General features: G+C 38.7%; 1 long non-coding RNA gene across 1 annotated transcript; it reads left to right on the top strand.

The window, feature by feature from the left end:
• The first annotated feature begins 5,463 nt into the window (after window positions 1-5,463).
• On the top strand, window positions 5,464-21,071 carry LOC121374028. The gene is made up of 3 exons (XR_005958173.1): window positions 5,464-5,551; window positions 6,405-6,483; window positions 20,993-21,071. It is a non-coding gene; the product is annotated as an uncharacterized LOC121374028 (long non-coding RNA).
• The last annotated feature ends 648 nt before the right edge of the window (window positions 21,072-21,719 follow it).

The following is a 21,719-nucleotide window of genomic DNA, read 5'->3' as shown; positions in this document are numbered from 1 at the left end:
GCGTTTGATCTCCGGCTGCCGTGGCTGTGACTCATAATAGCAAACTGACATGTTTTTTTTTACCTTTTAAAAATGGCGCGCTACACTTTTCGCAGCATATGTAAACAAATTATATCGATAAAAATGTAGTGTTATAACACAGAATACGCGGTCACTGATTCAGTTATATTTGTTAATTGTGTTTAAGCTGGCTGGGAGGTTATAAAGTATTTGTTTTGTTACAATTTCGATCACGACAATGCGTTACCCGAAGCGGAAATTTGACTGACAGGTGTCTTACTGGTGAGGTCACAGATCAAAGTGTTAGGTCGGAGGTCAGTTAATTACAGAATGTATTGCTTCCCAGTGGCAATTGCCTATTCAGTACCTGTTGGCATTGTTTGCAATTAGACAATTGTAAGTCCATGTGCGAACAGACAAAACAAGATGTCTTAGCAATTTACACTAATAGTAGCTTGCACACATGCAAATCAAATGTAACTGCAAGACGAAGTTAAGGGGCGGGGATTATATTTTTAACCACTAAAGTCTTAAAATCCATGACACTTTACATTAAGTGCTGTGTTTAGTTTTATTTTAGAATAGTACTAAAATTGACTTCGTCATACTTTGGAAAATTAAATGCCTGCCCACCCCGTTACGCTATTGAATTCACACAAAAAGACGACAAATTCACGCATGACTTGCCTAGATTGGCGGTTACAAGGTAGGTTAGTGTATATTTCAGCTGAACAAATGAAGGTAACACCCCGCAGCTATACTGTCATACAGCACGCTTTGTTCATTTCGTTACACATACACTGTAATCCTTCCATCCACCTGTCAGATGGGGTCGGGACAGCTTTAATTCAGGGTATAGGTTTCATCACTTTTAATCTAATGGAGGTGTGAGCAGAATAAACACACAAAATACCCTGGATCGGATTTAAGGAAATAGATACACCCCAACATTGTTAGATTAACTGACATGGTACTTGTGACAGTTAACATATCACAGGCTACATATGTATAACTGATTTTCATCACTAGGGTCCAGAGGATCGGTGTAGAGGAAGGAGGAGGGGGTCAAAACACATACACACCCTGCTCCAAGAACATTTTATTTTTTCTAATGAATTTTTCAGGGCAGCATGACCTGACCCCCCCCCCCCCCCCCCCCACCTGCACAATTTGTCTGTACACACGCCTGAATGATAAGGGCCTACCCCTGTTTTGGGGTGGAGTTATTTTAAAATTTTATTATTATTATTGGCTAAAATGGTTTTTTTTATCTCATTGTGTAGTATTTCCTAATTTCATGAAAGTATCAAAATAAAAATAACTTCATTTCCTCCCCTCCCCCACCTCCATTGTGTAACAAAGGCTGTGGTGTGTACTATTCTGTTTATGGAGTAACCCTGGAGTGGCGATAACAGGTTTTCTCTCAATATCTCTTTATCTGAATGTAGGACAATTGCTCACCGGACAATTGCTCACCGGACAATACCTCACTGGACAATTGCTCACCGGACAATACCTCACCGGACAATACCTCACCGGACAATTGCTCACCGGACAATTGCTCACCAATAAAGTGAGAAATACGACAATTGCTCACCTTTATTTTTCATTTTAATTTAAAAAAAAATTTAAATAAAAATTTCATTTCCAGTATCAGTGGGTGTATAGAAATATCAGTTAAACACAATAAAAGAACAAAATTAATTCTAAATTAACTATATTTTATTCCAATTCAGCACATCAGTTCAGCATAGAAATGTCAGTTAAACACATTTTAATTAAATAACAAAACTAATTATAAAACAACTATATTTTAAACAAGTTTAGCACATCAGTTCAGTATAGAAATGTCAGTTAAACACATTTTAATAAAATAACAAAACTAATTATAAAACAACTATATTTTAAACAAGTTCAGCACATCAGTTCAGCATAGAAAAAGGAAAGTAAACAGTAATAATAATAAAGGTGAGCAATTGTCCTATTTCTCACTTTATTGGTGAGCAATTGTCCGGTGAGCAATTGTCCGGTGAGGTATTGCAATTGTCCGGTGAGCAATTGTCCGTACTCCCATTATCTATATGGTCCTTAACCATAATATGTCTTTTGCCAAATAAAATTGTTGAGTGCATTTTTGCATAAAACACTTTTTTCTTTCTTCTTCCACTGCTATTACATATAATTTGTCTCTTCATAAAAAAAATTAAAAAATTAAAAAATGTGAAATAGTAGACTACTCTCAGTGTTGCTAAGAGTGGCCATAACCCAGTTCTGGCTGTTGGCCATCATAATCAAATGGTGGGATCTAACTCAGTCCATAGAGCCTGAGGTGTTTTGTTCGCAGGATCGAACATCCTTAGTGGACCCATTCTATGACTGGCCTTTTTGTTCCCCACATCCCAGCCAGTGCCCCATGACTGGTATATTAAAGGCTATGGTATGTGAAGAGTTTACCTAATGATGTTAAAAAATGTCCTAGTTTAAATATATTTAAGAAAAAAATTTTCAAACACTTCTTAAAAACATGATTGCTCGTCTACATAATTATGTTTTAATATCTTTTGTGGTTGTATATGTTGTACATACAGTATGGTTTCATTAATTTTGGTTTTCTTGTTGTTGTTGGGGTTTTTAATAATTAATATGATTATGATTATTATTGTTATAATTAGTAAGAAGGCCTCAGAGGAGAATAGTCTAGAACTAACTGAGCTACTTTCTATAAATAAAGATTTTATTATTATTATTATTATTATTATTAGTATGTGTTTTATTGTCTGTGGTTAAGTACATATAAAAGATCCAACGAGTCAAAATTACCAAATGTTTGATATCCAACAGTGATGATTCATTTAATCAGTGTGCTCTAGTGGTGTCGTTAAACAAAAAAACCCTTTAATTTTGTTCATAACAGGGAACATTTTGTTTTCAAAATTTTTATAAGTGACATTTCTAGTCAATTGAAAATTGATTAGCAACTACTGTTTAATATTTTTAAATTGTGTAACGAACTGTAAAACTTGTGTAGCGAAAATCTCACCACAATACTGAACAAAATGTTCCCTGCATAATGAAAAGTTTGAAAACGAAATGTTCCCTAAAGGTATGTGAATTGATGTTCCAGTCTTCAATGTATAAGTTGTGCAGTACCAATTGGTTGATCACATCGGGACAGGGACTTCACATGCTTTTATGTATTCTGTCTTTGTCCCAATGATTTCTAGGTCTACAACTGGTATATCAATTCATGCTATTAATGGAAAAATGTAGGGGTTTTTTCTGTAAGAATGTATGTCAAAATTACCAAATGTTTGACATCCAATAAGCTATGATTAATAAATCTATGTGCTCTAGGATTATTGAAAAACAAAACTAACTTTAACTTTGTTCAAATGAACCTATTATGAAATCATCACTAGGTCAGTGAGAAAGTGTGTTGAAGAGAGAAACAGATTTGAGAGCTATGGATTTTGGAAAAAATAAAATTAAAGCCATTCCGTAAAAATATTTTGTACCAGATCAAAAAAGGAGGCAAAGTTATAGTACAGTTCTGTCTAAAATAAAATGTTGATTTATATCAAATTTTGAACACAATCTAAAATTAGTTGAAGATCAGCATCTGTGTGTTATTCGGGGGCGGGATTTAGCTCAGTTGGTTGAGTGCTCGCTTGATGTGCTTGCATTACAGAATCGAACCATCTCGGTGGATCCATACAACTGATTGGATTTTTTTCGTTCCAACCAGTGCACCACAATTGGTCAAAGGCTGTGCTATGTGCTTTTCCATCTGTGGAAAAGTGTATATAAAAAATCCCTTGCTGCATTAGCAAAAATGTACCAGGTTGCCTCTGATGACTATATGTTAAAATTAACAAATATTTGACATCCAATAACCACTGATTAATTAATCAATGTGCAATAGTGGTGTCGTTAAACAAAATAATCCAATTAGGACAGATCCTACAGCCCATCACCCTTCTATCCCTGAGTCAAGAACAGCTTCTGTATAAAAGATGTCATAAACAATTTGTGAACAGCACAGTGTACATTATTTTATGTATATAAACAAGAAACTTGTATTTAATGACACACTAAACACATTTTATTTACGATTATATGGCATCAGACATATGGTTAAGTACCACAGATATTGAGAGAGGAAACCCACAGTGATCACTTCATGGGCTACTCTTTTCGATTAGCAGCAAGGGATCTTTTATATGCACCATCTCACAGGCAGGATAGCACATACCACGGCCTTTGATATACCAGCCATGGAGCACTGGCTGGAATGAGAAATAGCCCAATGGGTCCACCAGCGGGGATCGATCCTAGACCGACCGTGCATCAAGCGAATGCTTTACCACTTTATGTATATAAAACCATGGGTCTACATGATTGGCCTTCATGGGGCACCATTTAATTAGAGGGTTACAATATATTTTTACATACATAATTCATAATCGGAAAATTAAAACACACATCCATGTACTTTTAAAAGATACAAACTCTATTTAAATCTGTGCATTATAGTTCCTAGTGTAATATTTTTAAAATTGTTATTTAATAATCATTAAGTGAATAGATTATCCATATTAATCATTATTATATTGGTGCATGTGTTTGTACTGCTGGGAATGGTTTAATGTAAGCATGACCTGACTAATCAGATACTAAATCTTTTCTATTAAATTTTGTTTAATCCAATTAATTGTGTCAACTTGGAATATTTTAGGAAATAAATATAGGCCTGTAAGAACAGGATGGGTGGGGGTAGCAGGGAGACCGGAGTCCCACCACTTGAGGGGAGGGGGGGATTTGTTGGGGTCCTACTGTATACAAAAACTCTGATTTGAGGATAAAAATGTAAGGTTTTTTAAATCATATTTTATATAAATAAAGATAAAAACATGGCTTTTGCCCTCCCCCTAAGAAACTGTTCCACCTTCACTAAAGATAAAAACACAGCTTTTGCCCCACCCCTCAAGAAATTGTGCCCCTTTCACTTCCAGAATTTCAATAGACAATGATAAAAAGTGTTAATTTACTTTTGCTCAATTCTAAAATCTTGTTAATAAATTATATAAAATTTACTGTTTTTCAAATTTTATTCCATTCTAATATTGTCTGAAATAATTATGAATAGGTACATAGATCAATCAAATTCGCACTTACCTGCAAAAAGCATCTTGACTTCTCAGATCCAACTGCACATTCATGTAAAATGTTCTGAGACACACAAGTAATGTGACACGAGTGGCTCAACTTGTCGAATGCAACACACACACATAAGCTTTTAATACCACCTAGGAACTTCTTGGTAATCAGTAAACCCAAATGACAATAGCACAGGTAGTGGACACACTTAATTTACCTGACTCCTGAGTGCATTAAGATGTCTTAAACCAACAGGTGTGAGTGTGTAAGAAGCAGACTTGCAGGTGTGTAAGTGTTTCTTCTCTTAATTACAGGTAGGCGTGCATAACAAGAACAGAAGTTGTTGGTTTCGAATGGTCAGTTCCAGTAATTAGTGAGATCACGTGTAACAAAGGTGGGTGATTTGTTTTGTTCTCAATGGGAGGTCCGTTTGAAAAGAGTCAGAGGTGACAAACTAAACTGCCAGTGAAAACCACCACATGCTGAAAGCTGCACACATTAAATAAAGATCAAGATAAACATTGATTGAATGTTATTTTGAAAATATTTTTTCTTGTGATTATGTTACGTAAACATGTTTTAAAAATAGTAAATTAAAAGTATGTAAACAAAATTGTCTTGTTTTATACAAATATTGACCAATTAACTTTTTTTAAATAAACAATTCTTCATTTTTAATTTATTTATTTTGTAATTTATTTAACATATTCTTTTTTTTTTTTTTTTTATTATTATTATATTTTATATTATTTTATTTAAAAAAAAATTATTTGTTTATTCATTATTTTTTTTATAAAACCTTAGGGGACATCAATATTAAAGAATATTTTTATGATTGTGTAGATCCAATTAAGAAGTTATTTAATCATTTCCATTTTATATTAAAAATAATCAATATAAAAATTAAATAATACATTTTGTTCATAAAAATAATTTCTTGATACCTTTTACAGTGGAAGGGTTAATACTTGTAGTATGGTCACCTTGTGACCTTATGTTTTTTTAATCATTTCCTTTTTATATTAAAAATAATCAGTACAAAAATTAAATAATACATGTTATTCCTGAAAATAATTTCTTGATACCTTTTACAGTGGAAAGAATTAATACTTGTGGTGTGGTCACCTTGTGACCTTATGTTTTTAATTGTGTTATTTATTCAGTTTTGGTATGACAATTTCATTGTTAGAATAACTTTGGATTATTAACATTTCCCAGTGATGGGTTAACCTTTGTCTCTATTACAGGCTGCATTAGTTCTCAAATGGCAGCAGGATGTACATGTGGCTGGTTTGTGTGATGGGTTGTAGGATCAATCCACTGCAGGTGAGTTAATGGGTTTTTTCCCTCCTGTCTCAGACAGTGCTTTCCTGTCTTTTATAAACCTAGTTAATTATAATTTTTATTTTGTTAGACAATAAATGGCCATAGTTGAAAAAATTATACTGTTGATTCATTCCAGCCAGTGCTCCACAACTGGTGTAACAATGTACTATCCTGTCTGTGGGATGGTGCATATAAAAGATCCCTTGCTGCTAATTGAAAAGAGTAGCCCATGAAGTGTTGACAGCGGGTTTTCTCTCTCAATATGTGTGTGGTCCATAACCATATGTCTGATGCCATAGTACCTGAAATAAAATGTGTTGAGTGCATTGTTAACTAAAACATTTCCTTCCTTCCTTCCTTCTTCAAACAAAAAAAAGCAATGAACAGTATTTTAAGGGACATTTTCCATGTTTGTAGAACATGGAAACAGAGATGTCAACAAATTGAATCTTTGATTACAACAACAGCATTTCCTTATGCATGGTGCATCAAATGTTAAAGTTAAAATTTAAAGTTTGTTTTGTTTAATGACACCACTATCTCATTTTAACTCATACTGTAGCCTTCAGATGAAATTGCAACCTTTTTCCATTAGCAGCAAGGGATCTTTTATATGCACTTTCCTTAGACAGGACATCACATATCATATACCAGTCATGGGCCACTAGTGCGTACAGTGGGGGGAAAAGCTATCAGATGAGGAGGAGAATTCTCTTAACGTGCCTATATACCATGAATGTTCCAGGCTCATCTGCCATGGGGCCCAACCTCTGGGTATGCCAGTGACTGAGTCCAGGGCAGAAGCTGTTGGAGAATGGGTCCACTGAGGAGGTTTGCTCTTGTGACTATAGCACGTCAGGTGGTCTCTCTACTGTCAGATAGGGCTCTTGTGACTATAGCACGTCAGGTGGTCTCTCTACTGTCAGATAGGGCTCTTGTGACTATAGCACGTCAGGTGGTCTCTCTACTGACAGATAGGGCTCTTGTGACTATAGCACGTCAGGTGGTCTCTCTACTGTCAGATAGGGCTCTTGTGACTATAGCACGTCAGGTGGTCTCTCTACTGTCAGATAGGGCTCTTGTGACTATAGCACGTCAGGTGGTCTCTCTACTGTCAGATACGGCTCTTGTGACTGTAGCACGTCAGGTTGTCTCTCTACTGTCAGATACGTCTTGTGACTATAGCACGTCAGGTGGTCTCTCTACTGTCAGATAGGGCTCTTGTGACTATAGCACGTCAGGTGGTCTCTCTACTGTCAGATACGGCTCTTGTGACTATAGCACGTCAGGTGGTCTCTCTACTGTCAGATACGGCTCTTGTGACTATAGCACGTCAGGTGGTCTCTCTACTGTCAGATACGGCTCTTGTGACTATAGCACGTCAGGTGGTCTCTCTACTGTCAGATACGGCTCTTGTGACTATAGCACGTCAGGTGGTCTCTCTACTGTCAGATACGGCTCTTGTGACTATAGCACGTCAGGTGGTCTCTCTACTGTCAGATACGGCTCTTGTGACTATAGCACGTCAGGTGGTCTCTCTACTGTCAGATACGGCTCTTGTGACTATAGCACGTCAGGTGGTCTCTCTACTGTCAGATACGGCTCTTGTGACTATAGCACGTCAGGTGGTCTCTCTACTGTCAGATAGGGGCTCTTGTGACTATAGCATCAGACGGTCTCTCTACTGTCAGATACGGCTCTTGTGACTATAGCACGTCAGGTGGTCTCTCTACTGTCAGATACGGCTCTTGTGACTATAGCACGTCAGGTGGTCTCTCTACTGTCAGATACGGCTCTTGTCTATAGCACGTCAGGTGGTCTCTCTACTGTCAGATACGGCTCTTGTGACTATAGCACTTCAGTCAGTCAGATGGTCTCTCTACTGTCAGATACGGCTCTTGTGACTATAGCACATCAGGTGGTCTCTCTACTGTCAGATACGGCTCTTGTGACTATAGCACGTCAGGTGGTCTCTCTACTGTCAGATACGGCTCTTGTGACTATAGCACTTCAGGTGGTGTCTCTACTGTCAGATAGGGGCTCATGTGACTATAGCATGTCAAGTGGTCTCTCTACTGTCAGATACGGCTCTTGTGACTATAGCACGTCAGGTGGTCTCTCTACTGTCAGATACGGCTCTTGTGACTATAGCACGTCAGGTGGTCTCTCTACTGTCAGATACGGCTCTTGTGACTATAGCACGTCAGGTGGTCTCTCTACTGTCAGATAGGGCTCTTGTGACTATAGCACGTCAGGTGGTCTCTCTACTGTCAGATAGGGCTCTTGTGACTATAGCACGTCAGGTTGTCTCTCTACTGTCAGATAGGGCTCTTGTGACTATAGCACGTCAGGTGGTCTCTCTACTGTCAGATAGGGCTCTTGTGACTATAGCACGTCAGGTGGTCTCTCTACTGTCAGATACGGCTCTTGTGACTATAGCACGTCAGGTGGTCTCTCTACTGTCAGATACGGCTCTTGTGACTATAGCACGTCAGGTGGTCTCTCTACTGTCAGATAGGGCTCTTGTGACTATAGCACGTCAGGTGGTCTCTCTACTGTCAGATACGGCTCTTGTGACTATAGCACGTCAGGTGGTCTCTCTACTGTCAGATACGGCTCTTGTGACTATAGCACGTCAGGTGGTCTCTCTACTGTCAGATACGGCTCTTGTGACTATAGCACGTCAGGTGGTCTCTCTACTGTCAGATACGGCTCTTGTGACTATAGCACGTCAGGTGGTCTCTCTACTGTCAGATACGGCTCTTGTGACTATAGCACGTCAGGTGGTCTCTCTACTGTCAGATACGGCTCTTGTGACTATAGCACGTCAGGTGGTCTCTCTACTGTCAGATACGGCTCTTGTGACTATAGCACGTCAGGTGGTCTCTCTACTGTCAGATACGGCTCTTGTGACTATAGCACGTCAGGTGGTCTCTCTACTGTCAGATACGGCTCTTGTGACTATAGCACTTCAGACGGTCTCTCTACTGTCAGATAGGGGCTCTTGTGACTATAGCATGTCAGGTGGTCTCTCTACTGTCAGATACGGCTCTTGTGACTATAGCACGTCAGGTGGTCTCTCTACTGTCAGATACGGCTCTTGTGACTATAGCACGTCAGGTGGTCTCTCTACTGTCAGATACGGCTCTTGTGACTATAGCACGTCAGGTGGTCTCTCTACTGTCAGATACGGCTCTTGTGACTATAGCACGTCAGGTGGTCTCTCTACTGTCAGATACGGCTCTTGTGACTATAGCACTTCAGACGGTCTCTCTACTGTCAGATAGGGGCTCTTGTGACTATAGCATGTCAGGTGGTCTCTCTACTGTCAGATACGGCTCTTGTGACTATAGCACATCAGGTGGTCTCTCTACTGTCAGATACGGCTCTTGTGACTATAGCACGTCAGGTGGTCTCTCTACTGTCAGATACGGCTCTTGTGACTATAGCACTTCAGGTGGTGTCTCTACTGTCAGATAGGGGCTCATGTGACTATAGCATGTCAAGTGGTCTCTCTACTGTCAGATACGGCTCTTGTGACTATAGCACTTCAGGTGGTCTCTCTACTGTCAGATACGGCTCTTGTGACTATAGCACGTCAGGTGGTCTCTCTACTGTCAGATAGGGCTCTTGTGACTATAGCACGTCAGGTGGTCTCTCTACTGTCAGATAGGGCTCTTGTGACTATAGCACGTCAGGTTGTCTCTCTACTGTCAGATAGGGCTCTTGTGACTATAGCACGTCAGGTGGTCTCTCTACTGTCAGATAGGGCTCTTGTGACTATAGCACGTCAGGTGGTCTCTCTACTGTCAGATACGGCTCTTGTGACTATAGCACGTCAGGTGGTCTCTCTACTGTCAGATACGGCTCTTGTGACTATAGCACGTCAGGTGGTCTCTCTACTGTCAGATAGGGCTCTTGTGACTATAGCACGTCAGGTGGTCTCTCTACTGTCAGATACGGCTCTTGTGACTATAGCACGCCAGGTGGTCTCTCTACTGTCAGATACGGCGGGACGTAGCTTAGTGACTATAGCACGTCAGGTGGTCTCTCTACTGTCAGATAGGGCGGGACGTAGCTTAGTGACTATAGCACGTCAGGTGGTCTCTCTACTGTCAGATAGGGTGCGACGTAGCTTAGTGACTATAGCACGTCAGGTGGTCTCTCTACTGTCAGATAGGGTGCGACGTAGCTTAGTGGTACAGTGCTCGCCTGATGCGCAATCAATCTAGGATCTATCCCTGTCGGTGGGCCCATTGGGCTATTTCTCATTCCAGCCAGTACTCCATAACTGGCATATCAAAGGCCATGGTATGTACTACCCTGTCTGTGGGATGGTGCATATAAAATATCCTAGCCCATGAAGTGGCGACAGCGGGTTTCCTCTCTCAATATCTGTGTGGTACTTTAACCATATGTCTGACGCCATATAACTGCAGATAAAATGTGTTGAGTGTGTCGTTAAATAAAACATTTCCTTCCTTCCTCTACTGACAGGTTGATTCTACTCTGTGTATGCATCAAAAACCACACACATGGAAAATGGTCCTAATGGTGGCGAGCCTGGATATAGGCCTACTGTAGTATCACACTGCCCATGTGTATGCAGGTTACTGTTTTCAGTTACTTCTTGGGGTAATCCAAGGCCTTATTCTTTCTACAATGATACATGTACATGCACAAATTTAGATCATCACAACACATGGTTTTGAGATTCAAGTGGAAACTTTATGTAACTGCTATTGGCAAAAGTTGCCAAAGACTGAGGCCTTAATAAACATTTATCTGTGTTAAAGGGAGAGTAAACTCAAATATGAGCCTTATGTGCTGGAAAGACCACCGGACCACCAACACATACTGATGCTTTAAGAAATGAAAAAAGCGTAATTTTAGAGTTAATAAAAAAACGTGATTATTCCTGCTAATTGGGGGGCAGCCATTTTCTTTTGTTTTTGGTGCGTCCGGAATTCTAGCTTGAGGTGAAGTGACATCAGCTCTGACCAACTCCTGTATGCACATGTAAACAAAGGCAGTCATTTACAACAAGGTACTTAGCTTTTATCAACCTGACTTGTAAAAGAACATAAGGAAGGATGGCCTGCTTTTAAAGCTTCTCAAAAAAAAAGATTTGTAGAAGAATGTATGGCTGGATAAAAAGCTACCTTTTTCAGAGAATGGCCACTCAGAGAGGAGTCCCGCAGGGAGGGGTCATCTCGCCAACACTCTTTATCATCTTCATAGATGACATTGTAGACCACCTCTCAATATATATCTCAAAAGCCATCCATGCAGATGATCTGGCAATATGGACATCCTCTGAACAAATCAACACAGCAAACATCAGGATACAGGATGCCATGAATACTATCTCTGACTGGGCAGAAGAGTGGATGGTCACTATCAACAAAAATAAAACACAAGCCACCTGTTTTTCCCTTTCAACAAAGAAAGAACAATACAACCTTTATCTCCAAGGTGGAAACATCCCCCAACAGGATACACCAACCTACCTTGGTGTGGCACTGGATAGAAGGCTTTCATGGATACCACAATTTAAAACAATGGAAAATAAGGCAACCAAGAAAATGAAGAAGTTAGCAGGCATAATGTGGGGGTCAAATCGTAAGATCCTCACCCAAGTCTATACAGGTGCTGTTCGACCACATTTAGAGTATGCTTCAACAGCATGGATCACAGCAACAAAAGCCAACACAGCAAGATTGGCAAAAATCCAAAATGCCAGCCTCCATTTGATAACAGGTGGGTTAAAAACAACCCCAATCTCTGCAATGAAAAAACTATGAGATTACATACACTTGAAGAAAGGCGGGAAGAAAAACTACTCCGACAATGCGAAAAACTCAAGAGAATGCAATCTCATCCATTGCATACAAGCCTGAGAGATCCTACCAAGAACAGACTCAAGAGATAGAGCATAAATCACATCTCCAAAATACTTCAGAGACAACATGCAAAATGCTTGTCACCACTAGACCAACAGGGCGAACCACTGCAGGACTATGAAGACTGGGAAACTGAAGATTTTACCACCATCATAGACCTGCCAGGAGTTGGTAACAAGGAGGAACACACAGAGGCAGAACTCAAAGCTCTTACCCTTGAGGTGTTGGACAGGGATTACCATGGAGATTCCTGAACCCAAGTCTATACAGATGGCTCTGCTAAAAATGCTATCAAAAATGGAGGAGGAAGTGTCTTTATCAGATATGTTGATGGAAGCTTCACATCGAAGTCCATCGCAACTGGATATCTCTTCACCAACTTCAGAGCTGAGGCATGTGCACTACTTGAAGCAGCTAAAGTACTAAACTTACAAGGCAATCTGTCTCCCAACACCGTTCTCCTTACAGACTGCAGATCTCTACTACAGATCCAGACACATTGTGGTGAACATATTCTGTTGAATATCAGGAGGGAACTTCAAGATATGTCAAAAAGAACAAACATAATTCTTCAATGGATACCATCCCACTGTGGTGTGCCAGGCAATGAAGAAGCAGACAGGCTCTCAAAAACAGGAAGCAAACTTCAGCAAGTATCTCAACCCACATCATACTCGGAGGTGAAAACCATCATAAAGAACCACTTTAACACCAATTGGAAGATACGGATGGAAGTGGAAAAAGAGGATAACCTTGAGTCACTGGACAGAACACAGCAAGTAATCATCTTTAGAATGAGGACTGGCCACTGTTGCCTGCTCTCCCACCTCTATAGACTCAGACTTGCCCACACTGATGAATGTCCCTGTGGTACAGATGCCCAAACATCTGAACATCATATAGCACCCTGAGACAAGAACCTGGCCATATCTGGTGGACCTAAAAGAGAAACTTTGGGGACCGACGTCGTCCCTTCGACGGACAGCAGACTTCCTGGTGAGAACAGGACTGGGAAGTCTGAGCATGGCCTTGGGAACACAGAAGAAGAAGAAGAAAGAAAAACAACATAAATGACTTGATAATATAATAAATTATTTAACTAAATATATTTCAATTTGCATTAATAGCATGAAATGGGGTTATAATATTTTTCTTTCTTAAAAAAATCTAAAGAAAAAATGCATATTATTAGACCTATTGGTAGGGTACATTGGAGCAAAAACAACCACTCACAATACCAAAGTGATCATTTTCTTTTCTTTGGGACTACGTAATTGGTCAGTTTTGTGATTTTAGATGGGAAAGTCTACTTAATCAAAGGTTTTACAGAATTATTTACGGTAATAAAGCAGGATGGCTGATAATATCCATTACGATTTTAGGGGTGACTGCACAGTTATCCCACAATACCCTGTGATCTTAATAAAACAGGCATGTATTTTTTTTTTGTCTAGACACCTTGATTGGTGACCGTCTAAAATACACACCTGCCAATCAGGAAGAAGGTCACAGAAAGAAAAGACAAATTAACTAAAAAAACCCACTCCAATTATCATTTCAGTATGTGGGTTAATGTATGGACAAAACATAATACAGTTATTTCGACACTTTGACAATGGTGGTTTATTTTGTATTGAAAAATAATATTTACTTATTGCTGGTTTACTGGGATGGATATTATTACAGAACATTGTGATGCATCTGCAAAATCAGATACATTTTGTTTCTTTAGTTTTAAGACTAATTTCTGACGTAACACATTAAGTATTATGTAACCACCAGCTCGCCAGAGGTAATTAATGGCTTCTCTACCTACCAAATACACACCTGCCAATTAGGAATCACAAGTGGAGGCCACTGAAAGTACCGATATAGACCAATTAAGTAAGAAATACTCCGTTTATCATAGGTTATTGCATGGACAAAACATGATACATTTATTTCAACACTGGTGGTTTATTTTGTAATGTAAAATAATATATACTTATTGCTGGCTTACTGGGATGGATATTATCACAGAACATTGCGCAAAAATCAAGTACGTTTGATTCTTCAGTTCTAAGACTAATTCCTGACATGACATGTTAAATATTACGTAACCACCGGCTTGCCAGATGGGATGGTACAAAATGGCTGTGCCCATTATATATAATAGCCGTCACTTTTAACCATTTTATTAATTAACTATATGATTATACTTGTTGATATTAAGAAATAATGTGCATTTTATATCACTGAATATGCATACCAGTCCAAAAGCCTTGTCTTGTGTCTCTGTCTGTTTCAGACAATTTTAAATTAGCAACAAGAGATTTTTATATGCACTTTCAACAGACATGGCAGCACATGTCACAGTTTGAACTACCAGTTATAGACCATGAACAAGAAAATAACCCAGTGGGTTTTCTGTTTGGACCAATCCTGTGATCATCACACATCAGACAAGTACTCTAACCACTGAACTACATTACATTACACAGAGCTCGAACTTAATGACAGCACTGATGACAATTACCGTCTTTGAGATATAGATTCCAGAAGGTTGGGATCATCATTAAGAGCACCTTTGTGCCACTGAATAAAAATTACTGCTGTCTGTAAAGCTCATTTACGAAGGCAAAATGTATTCACCTGGTGTACACTATCTGCCAGTTTTTAACATTTGTGCATTTCAAATGATTACATACAGAAAAATTATATTTCTGTTGTGGATGACAAATTTATAAGTTCAAGCCCTGTTAACACAAGATGCATTTTACAATCTGATGATTACAATTATCTAAATACAATTTATTTTCACAAGCTTTATGCATGGCATTTTGGTCATGTAACTCAGCTGTGTGGGGTGGCTGTCTTGTACAAAGATAAATGCTGTTTAGACAATGTTGTTTTATATACTTTTGTTGTTAGTGGCAAAGGATATTTTATCTATACTTTCCAACACACATGACTGATACTCATTCATTCATTTATACTTATTTTCATGCTTATAATCCACTAAATGTTGAAGAATACTGTTCTGGGCACACATCAGCGCGAAGTTCAGCCAGCAAATGTTTCGCTAACATTCGCGAACTATTTGATTGGGTCCCACGTGGCCATTTGGTTTATCCTAAAGCGCACAAACTAGTCTAGCGGACATTTTTCTGCTTGGTCTGGCTGAACACATCCCTGAGCTATTTAAGCTGTCTTTCCAGGACAGTGGATAACATCAGATGGGAGAGATGGAAGAGGAGGATAATATCAGATGGGAAAGATGGAAGAGGAGGACAGCAGGACAAATGAAGGAACGAAAGAGGACACAAACAGGAATTGCCGGCCTTGCTCTCCATATACACAATTTGCTAATGAGTCTCCCCTGGGTTGTCATGCCATGAACTGAACAGTTCAGGCCCTATTAAGGGCCCTATGGGCAACCTAGGGAGACACTTCAATGCCATCTAGGTCCCCTTAACGAGCTACTCTTGGCTTACTAATTTTCCAAAACTATACGTAGCCCCCTTCTTTATTTTTTGGCGGACCGTTCAAAATTGCGCCTAATTTCCTTCTCAAAATGCACACCATTTCTCTTTGGCTTCATCTTTCGGGACTCAAAATTCCACCCTCCATCTGTTACCAACCCCGGTCAGGCTGTCAGTGCTTCCTTGCACCTGTCAGTGCAGGTGCCCCCCCCCCCCCCCCCCTTCTCCAACCCCACCCCTTTCCTGTCCTGAATGGAGGAGCTGGCTGAGGCCGACACCTGTGCTCAGGACAGGTGCCCGCTACAACAGCTTGTTCTGAACATGCATGTTAAACTCTCTGACCTGACAGTGGGTTAGTGGTTAGGGAGAGAGAAGTCTGTATTGTGGCCTAACGCCAACCCTTTAAATTGTTGAACTTGCTCAGGTTTCCAATATGAGCTACACTTTGGCAAACTAAGTCAAAATTACTCAAACAGCTCCTTTTTCTTTTCGATGAACCATTCCAAATTATGCGGCAAATTACGTCATGAAAACTGCACAACTTTTATATTTTGGATTTAATCCTACAGGATATTCAAACTTCAATAGCACCACAAGTGCCCCGCCCGTTACCCACCCTGGTCGGGCTGATGGTGCTCTCTTGCCTCCTCCCACCCACCCCAAATCCTTTCCTGTCTTGGACGGAGGAGCCAGCATGGGCCGACACCTGTGCCCATGATAGGCGTGCACTACAACAGCTTGCTCTGAATACCCTATGACCTGACCTGACCTGACCTGACCTGACATGACCTGCTCAGGGTGGGAGCTGGAACTGTGGTGTGAACCCAGTACCTACTAGCCTGATGGCTTAACCACAATATATGTTTGACAGCCAATAGCTGATGATTAATGGTTGCTCTAGTGGTGTCATTAAAGAAAACGCACTTTAATTTTAATCAGTACATCACATATAGACACACACATATGTGCACATAAACACATGCACCCACATACGCACATACGCACATGGATGTAGTCCAGTGGTAAAGCACTCATCTGATGCGCGGTCGGTCTAGGATCGATCTCCGTCAGTGGGCCCATTTCGTTCCAGACAATTCACCACGACTGGTATATCAAAGGCTGTGGTATGTACTATCCTGTCTGTCGGATAGTGCATATAAAAGATCCCTTGCTGCTAATCGAAAAAGAGTAGCACAGGAAGTGGCGATAGCATGTTTCCTCTCAATATCTGTGTGGTCCTTAACCATATGTCTGATGCCATATAACCATAAATAAAATGTGTTGAGTGATTCATTGTGACGGAACATGCTCTTATCTTTTCGCCTGTGGCGATGTTAATTGTTTTAGAGGGCTGTGTGCAGCTTGGTTACGTAATATCCCTGCGCGACGGTGGTGGAGCTGCATCTCAATACACACCCAGACCAGTTGTGGAGGCCATGTGGCCAGTAGTTACGTAATACCTTCGGTAGTTCGGTTTACGATCGGGGTATTGCTAGCGAAATGGCGACAGTAAGTCTGACCATCTAAGAAAAAAATACCGTCTCTGGGAGTTGTGGCAATATCACATGATAGGTGAGGTACCGCGTTGTGCCCCCAGGCGATATTCGCTCTCTCTGAGATTTTTGAATAAATAGATAGGATTTTAGATATATCGGGGAGAATCATTGGAAGGCTCCCGGGGAACGTAGTCCGACTGGACTTGGTAAATATATTTTTCTGCTCTGTTGTATAACCTTGATGTGATTGATGTGACTTTAAATATTTTAATACTGTATTATACCAATATTCTTTAGACAGTGTCTTCGGTAATCTGACGAAGTAAATTGTAGACTTCACTGTTCTAATATTTTTATACAAGTATTTGGTAAGATAAAGCTTAGCCGGTCATCCTAGAGGACCTAGGTAAACTGTAGGTTATTGTCTTTATTGTGATATGTACCAGTATTAATTTTGTAGTACAAGGTTACTGAATGAGTAGTTAAGGGTTAATTAAAAATTAACCAGTTAGGAATAGAGTTGTAATTCCTTTATTAATTAAGTTCCCCTGGCAGCGTTTCTCAATTATCACATGTGTGTGTGTGTATCACGGTGAAGTGATTAGAATATTGTGTAAACTAGACACCTAGTAATTAACTAAATAAGTGATTAGTTCTGGGTTGTTATTATATTGTTGTCGTTAATTAACTACTGCGGCAAGTACATTTGTCAGCGTAGTGGTAATGCAGATTCCAAAGTGTATTGTTGTGTTTTCTAGTGAACTAAACATGCTATATATATATATTTTTATATAAGATCTTATCTCTGATATACCTAGAGCCAAGCCACTCGGGTATTAGACTGCCCGATACAGAGAGATCTAATAGATATACAGTTAGGAGAGATATTTGGATAATTGTGTTTTATTCAGTTACGGGTATTATAGGATCCCCGTGACAATCATTAAATAAAACATTTCCTTCATTCATTCATACATTTAATGTTGGTGTAGGAATAATGATATACTGATAGAAAGAAATGAGGGAACACATAAATAGTAACAGCTAAATGTTGACAGCAGTCAAAACCCTCACCCACAGTGTCATGATGTTACTGGCAGTCAATCCCACAGTACTGACATTCATTCCCACAGATCAGATCAGATCAGGTCAGAGTGTTTAATGTGCACATTCAGAGCAAACTGTTGTAGCACAGGCCTGTCCTCTGTCCAGGACAGGAAAAGGTTGGGTAGGGTGGAGGGGGGACCACCTGCACTGGCAGGTGCAAGAGAGCACCAGCAGCCCAATTGGAATCTGTAACAGGCGGAGGGTGGTTCTGGGTGCTATGGAATTTGGAATATATTGTCCCGTAGGATTAATGCCAAAGAGAAATAGTGCACAGTTTTATGAAGAAAATTAGGCGTAATTTTGAACAGTCCTCAATCCCACATTACATCTTTGTATTTTATACTGGCGTAACTAATCTAATAGTAAATTAAATCTGGTCTAAAATGCCATCTGTTCCCTTGTTTTTTTCCATCAGTATATATATGTATGCCTTGTACAAACCAGCATTAACTGACATGACTATTGCATCATGAGGCTTAATTAGTATGGAGCTACAAACTCTATTAACTTTCCCCTGTTCACTCGAGGTCACTAGAACTTCTTTCCAGGACAGATTGGGTCTGGTATTTTGTTCTTGAATAACTCAGTCAGCCGGCATACTGCCATTACCGGTTTCTTGTAATTAGTTTTCTAGAAAATGTGACTGAAGAAGAAAAATCAATTGCTTGTTCAGCTGATTGTGAGGGAAATTGTGTTGACTTTTGACTTGGATGTAAGACGTAATTGTTCAGAGTGCATCCTATTAAGTTTCCATTGATCTGCTTCTATCCATGTGTATTTAAATAGATTTTCTATCTTAAAGCTCTATGAGTGATTTTTCAACCACAGGTTTGAGAGAATTTAAATGGACTATTCTGAATTTGTAGTCATTTTAAAAAGTTTTTAGCAAATGAAATATTTTTACATTATTAAAATTGCAATTTATTTTCAGTTTCTTGTTTAGAATCTGAAGATCTCTATAATGAATGAATTGCTGCACATTGTAATGTTTTCAAATATCTCGGTGTCGACTTTTGTATAAAATTATTTCACACAGATATTTCTTCTAAAGGTCAAATAAAATTTGAAACAATTTGTCTATAGGTCATTCCAAATATATTTCTAAATATAATATTTGAAAAACAGAAAAAAAGCTGTATGTATGTTTATTTTATTGGGGAAACAAACAGAAATTCTGCTTGAGCTAAAACCTCAAAGGGAAATACCCTAGTTTCAACCAGTGAAAATTAACATTAAGTTTCATTAATCTACAAACCTGTGACACATTTGGATACAGTTACAATTGAGTGTCTGTGACTTTGAAATGGTGAAATACCCTCTAAAAATAGACAAAAACTTGACTCCATAACTGTTACTTCTCAGACGCACGTGTGTTTTTAAAAATATGAGAAATGCATTTTGTGATATTAAAAACACCAGGATGACCAAAAACACTTTGAATGTACGGAAATCAATAATCTAAACAATAACATCTAAGTAAAGTATGATTAAAGTTATCAAAAACGGCTCTAATAGTCAAAAATATGCATTAGTGTTTAAAAACTAGGGTATGTCCCTTCAACATAGTCCCTTTAAGAATGTAGCAGTGTACATTCAGTAATTATATTAAAATCTGTTTATTACATTGATATTTAGTGTTTAGATCATAATTTGCCAATTACTTATAATCAGTATATTAAATACTGTTTGCTAAAGAGAACTTTTTAGTCTTTAAAACAAATATATATATATATGTATGTATGTGTATGTATGTATGTATGTATGTATGTATGTATGTATGTATGTATATATATCTTTAGGATTTCAAGAAGAAAGAGCACCTAATTATATTAAATATCTTAATTATAGGTGGATTTTTTTTTAATTGTTGTATTGAAAAATATACTCAGTGTCACTATTGAAGGGTCACTCATATTGTTAGTACTACTCATGATGTTAACACTGCCTGTCCAACACACTAATTATGAAAGAAGGAATGTATGGCCTTCATGGATAGGCCCAGAGTGAAGTTTCCTAAGTAGCATTTGGATTTCAATTGAGTAATGGTTCTTCCGGTTATAGGCCACAACAAAATGGTAAAAGTTATGCAAACAAATGTACCTACTATCACCCCAACAAATGGGTTGTCTCAATGCACCCAAGTCTGAAATTCTGTATGTTGTACTCATGCAATGCGTTCTCACCATGGGTATAAAAGTGTGCATGATTGCCATCCATATATTCACACACATTTCAGCTGAAAATGTGTTGTAAAAAAACCTCAAAAGCACCAACCTATAAACGTAACTGCAATGATATGCTAGTACAAATTCAGTATTATTCCCCCATTGATGATAAATTGCATTAAGGCACTGGGTTTCAGTCTAATAGATGCTGGATTCCAACCAAAAGTAAATTTCACATCTCAGCTGGGGTGATACAATACAATACAATACAATACAAGAGCAGACAGCATTATTTCATTTTCTCAATGTTTTCAATAATGTCTAGACGACCAGCCATTTTCATGTCTTTCTGATTATCTCAATTTCTTCTTTTATAGATTTTTTCAAGGTCTGTTTCTCTTGGGTCTACTTCAGGAAGACGTCTATTGATTTCAGAATTGTTTAGGTCAATTATTTCTTATTTACTGGGTCTCATTAAATTTCTTCCACCACTTTTGGCCAACAGCAGATCTATTATTAATGGTTTTATTTTGGTTCATCCATTTGTACACATAAAAATGCATTAGGATTGTTTTGACAATATATGGTTCATTTGTAATAAATGCACTGAAAATGGTTGTGTTACTTGTTTTTCACATGTAGTTTATATGTAGTGTAAATTCTTAGGGTTTTCTCTTTTTTGTATATTTTTTAACTTCTTGATAGTCTTTTTACAAAAAGAAATATCTGTTCTTCAGTACTTAATTGTAACTTGTTTGATCAGTGCCTTCATTGTCTAATTTGGCATACTTTTAAACTGTACTAGCTCAGAGCTCGAATGTAGAAATTTGCTACCTATGGTAATTTTGAAAGATTTTTGCTCAAGACAAAATGCGCACCTACAGCAATTTTAAGCCAGTAACATTTGAAACAAATAAACACAAAATGAAAAACAGTTTACAGTTATTTTCTTGCTCATATCCAATTAAGGTTTAAGTATGCTGTCCTGGGCACACACCTGAGCTCAGGAACAGGACAGCGGGTTAGTGGTTAATTGTTAGTGGTTAGTACGAGAGAAGTTGGTGTAGTGGCCTTGCACCTGCCCATTGGGTCATTAAACTCGCT

Source organism: Gigantopelta aegis, chromosome 6 (genome assembly GCF_016097555.1).
Source record: "Gigantopelta aegis isolate Gae_Host chromosome 6, Gae_host_genome, whole genome shotgun sequence".
In the NCBI taxonomy this organism is placed as follows: domain Eukaryota; kingdom Metazoa; phylum Mollusca; class Gastropoda; order Neomphalida; family Peltospiridae; genus Gigantopelta; species Gigantopelta aegis.
The sequence above is the reverse complement of the archived record's forward strand: the minus strand, read 5'-3'. Positions and strand labels throughout refer to the sequence as shown.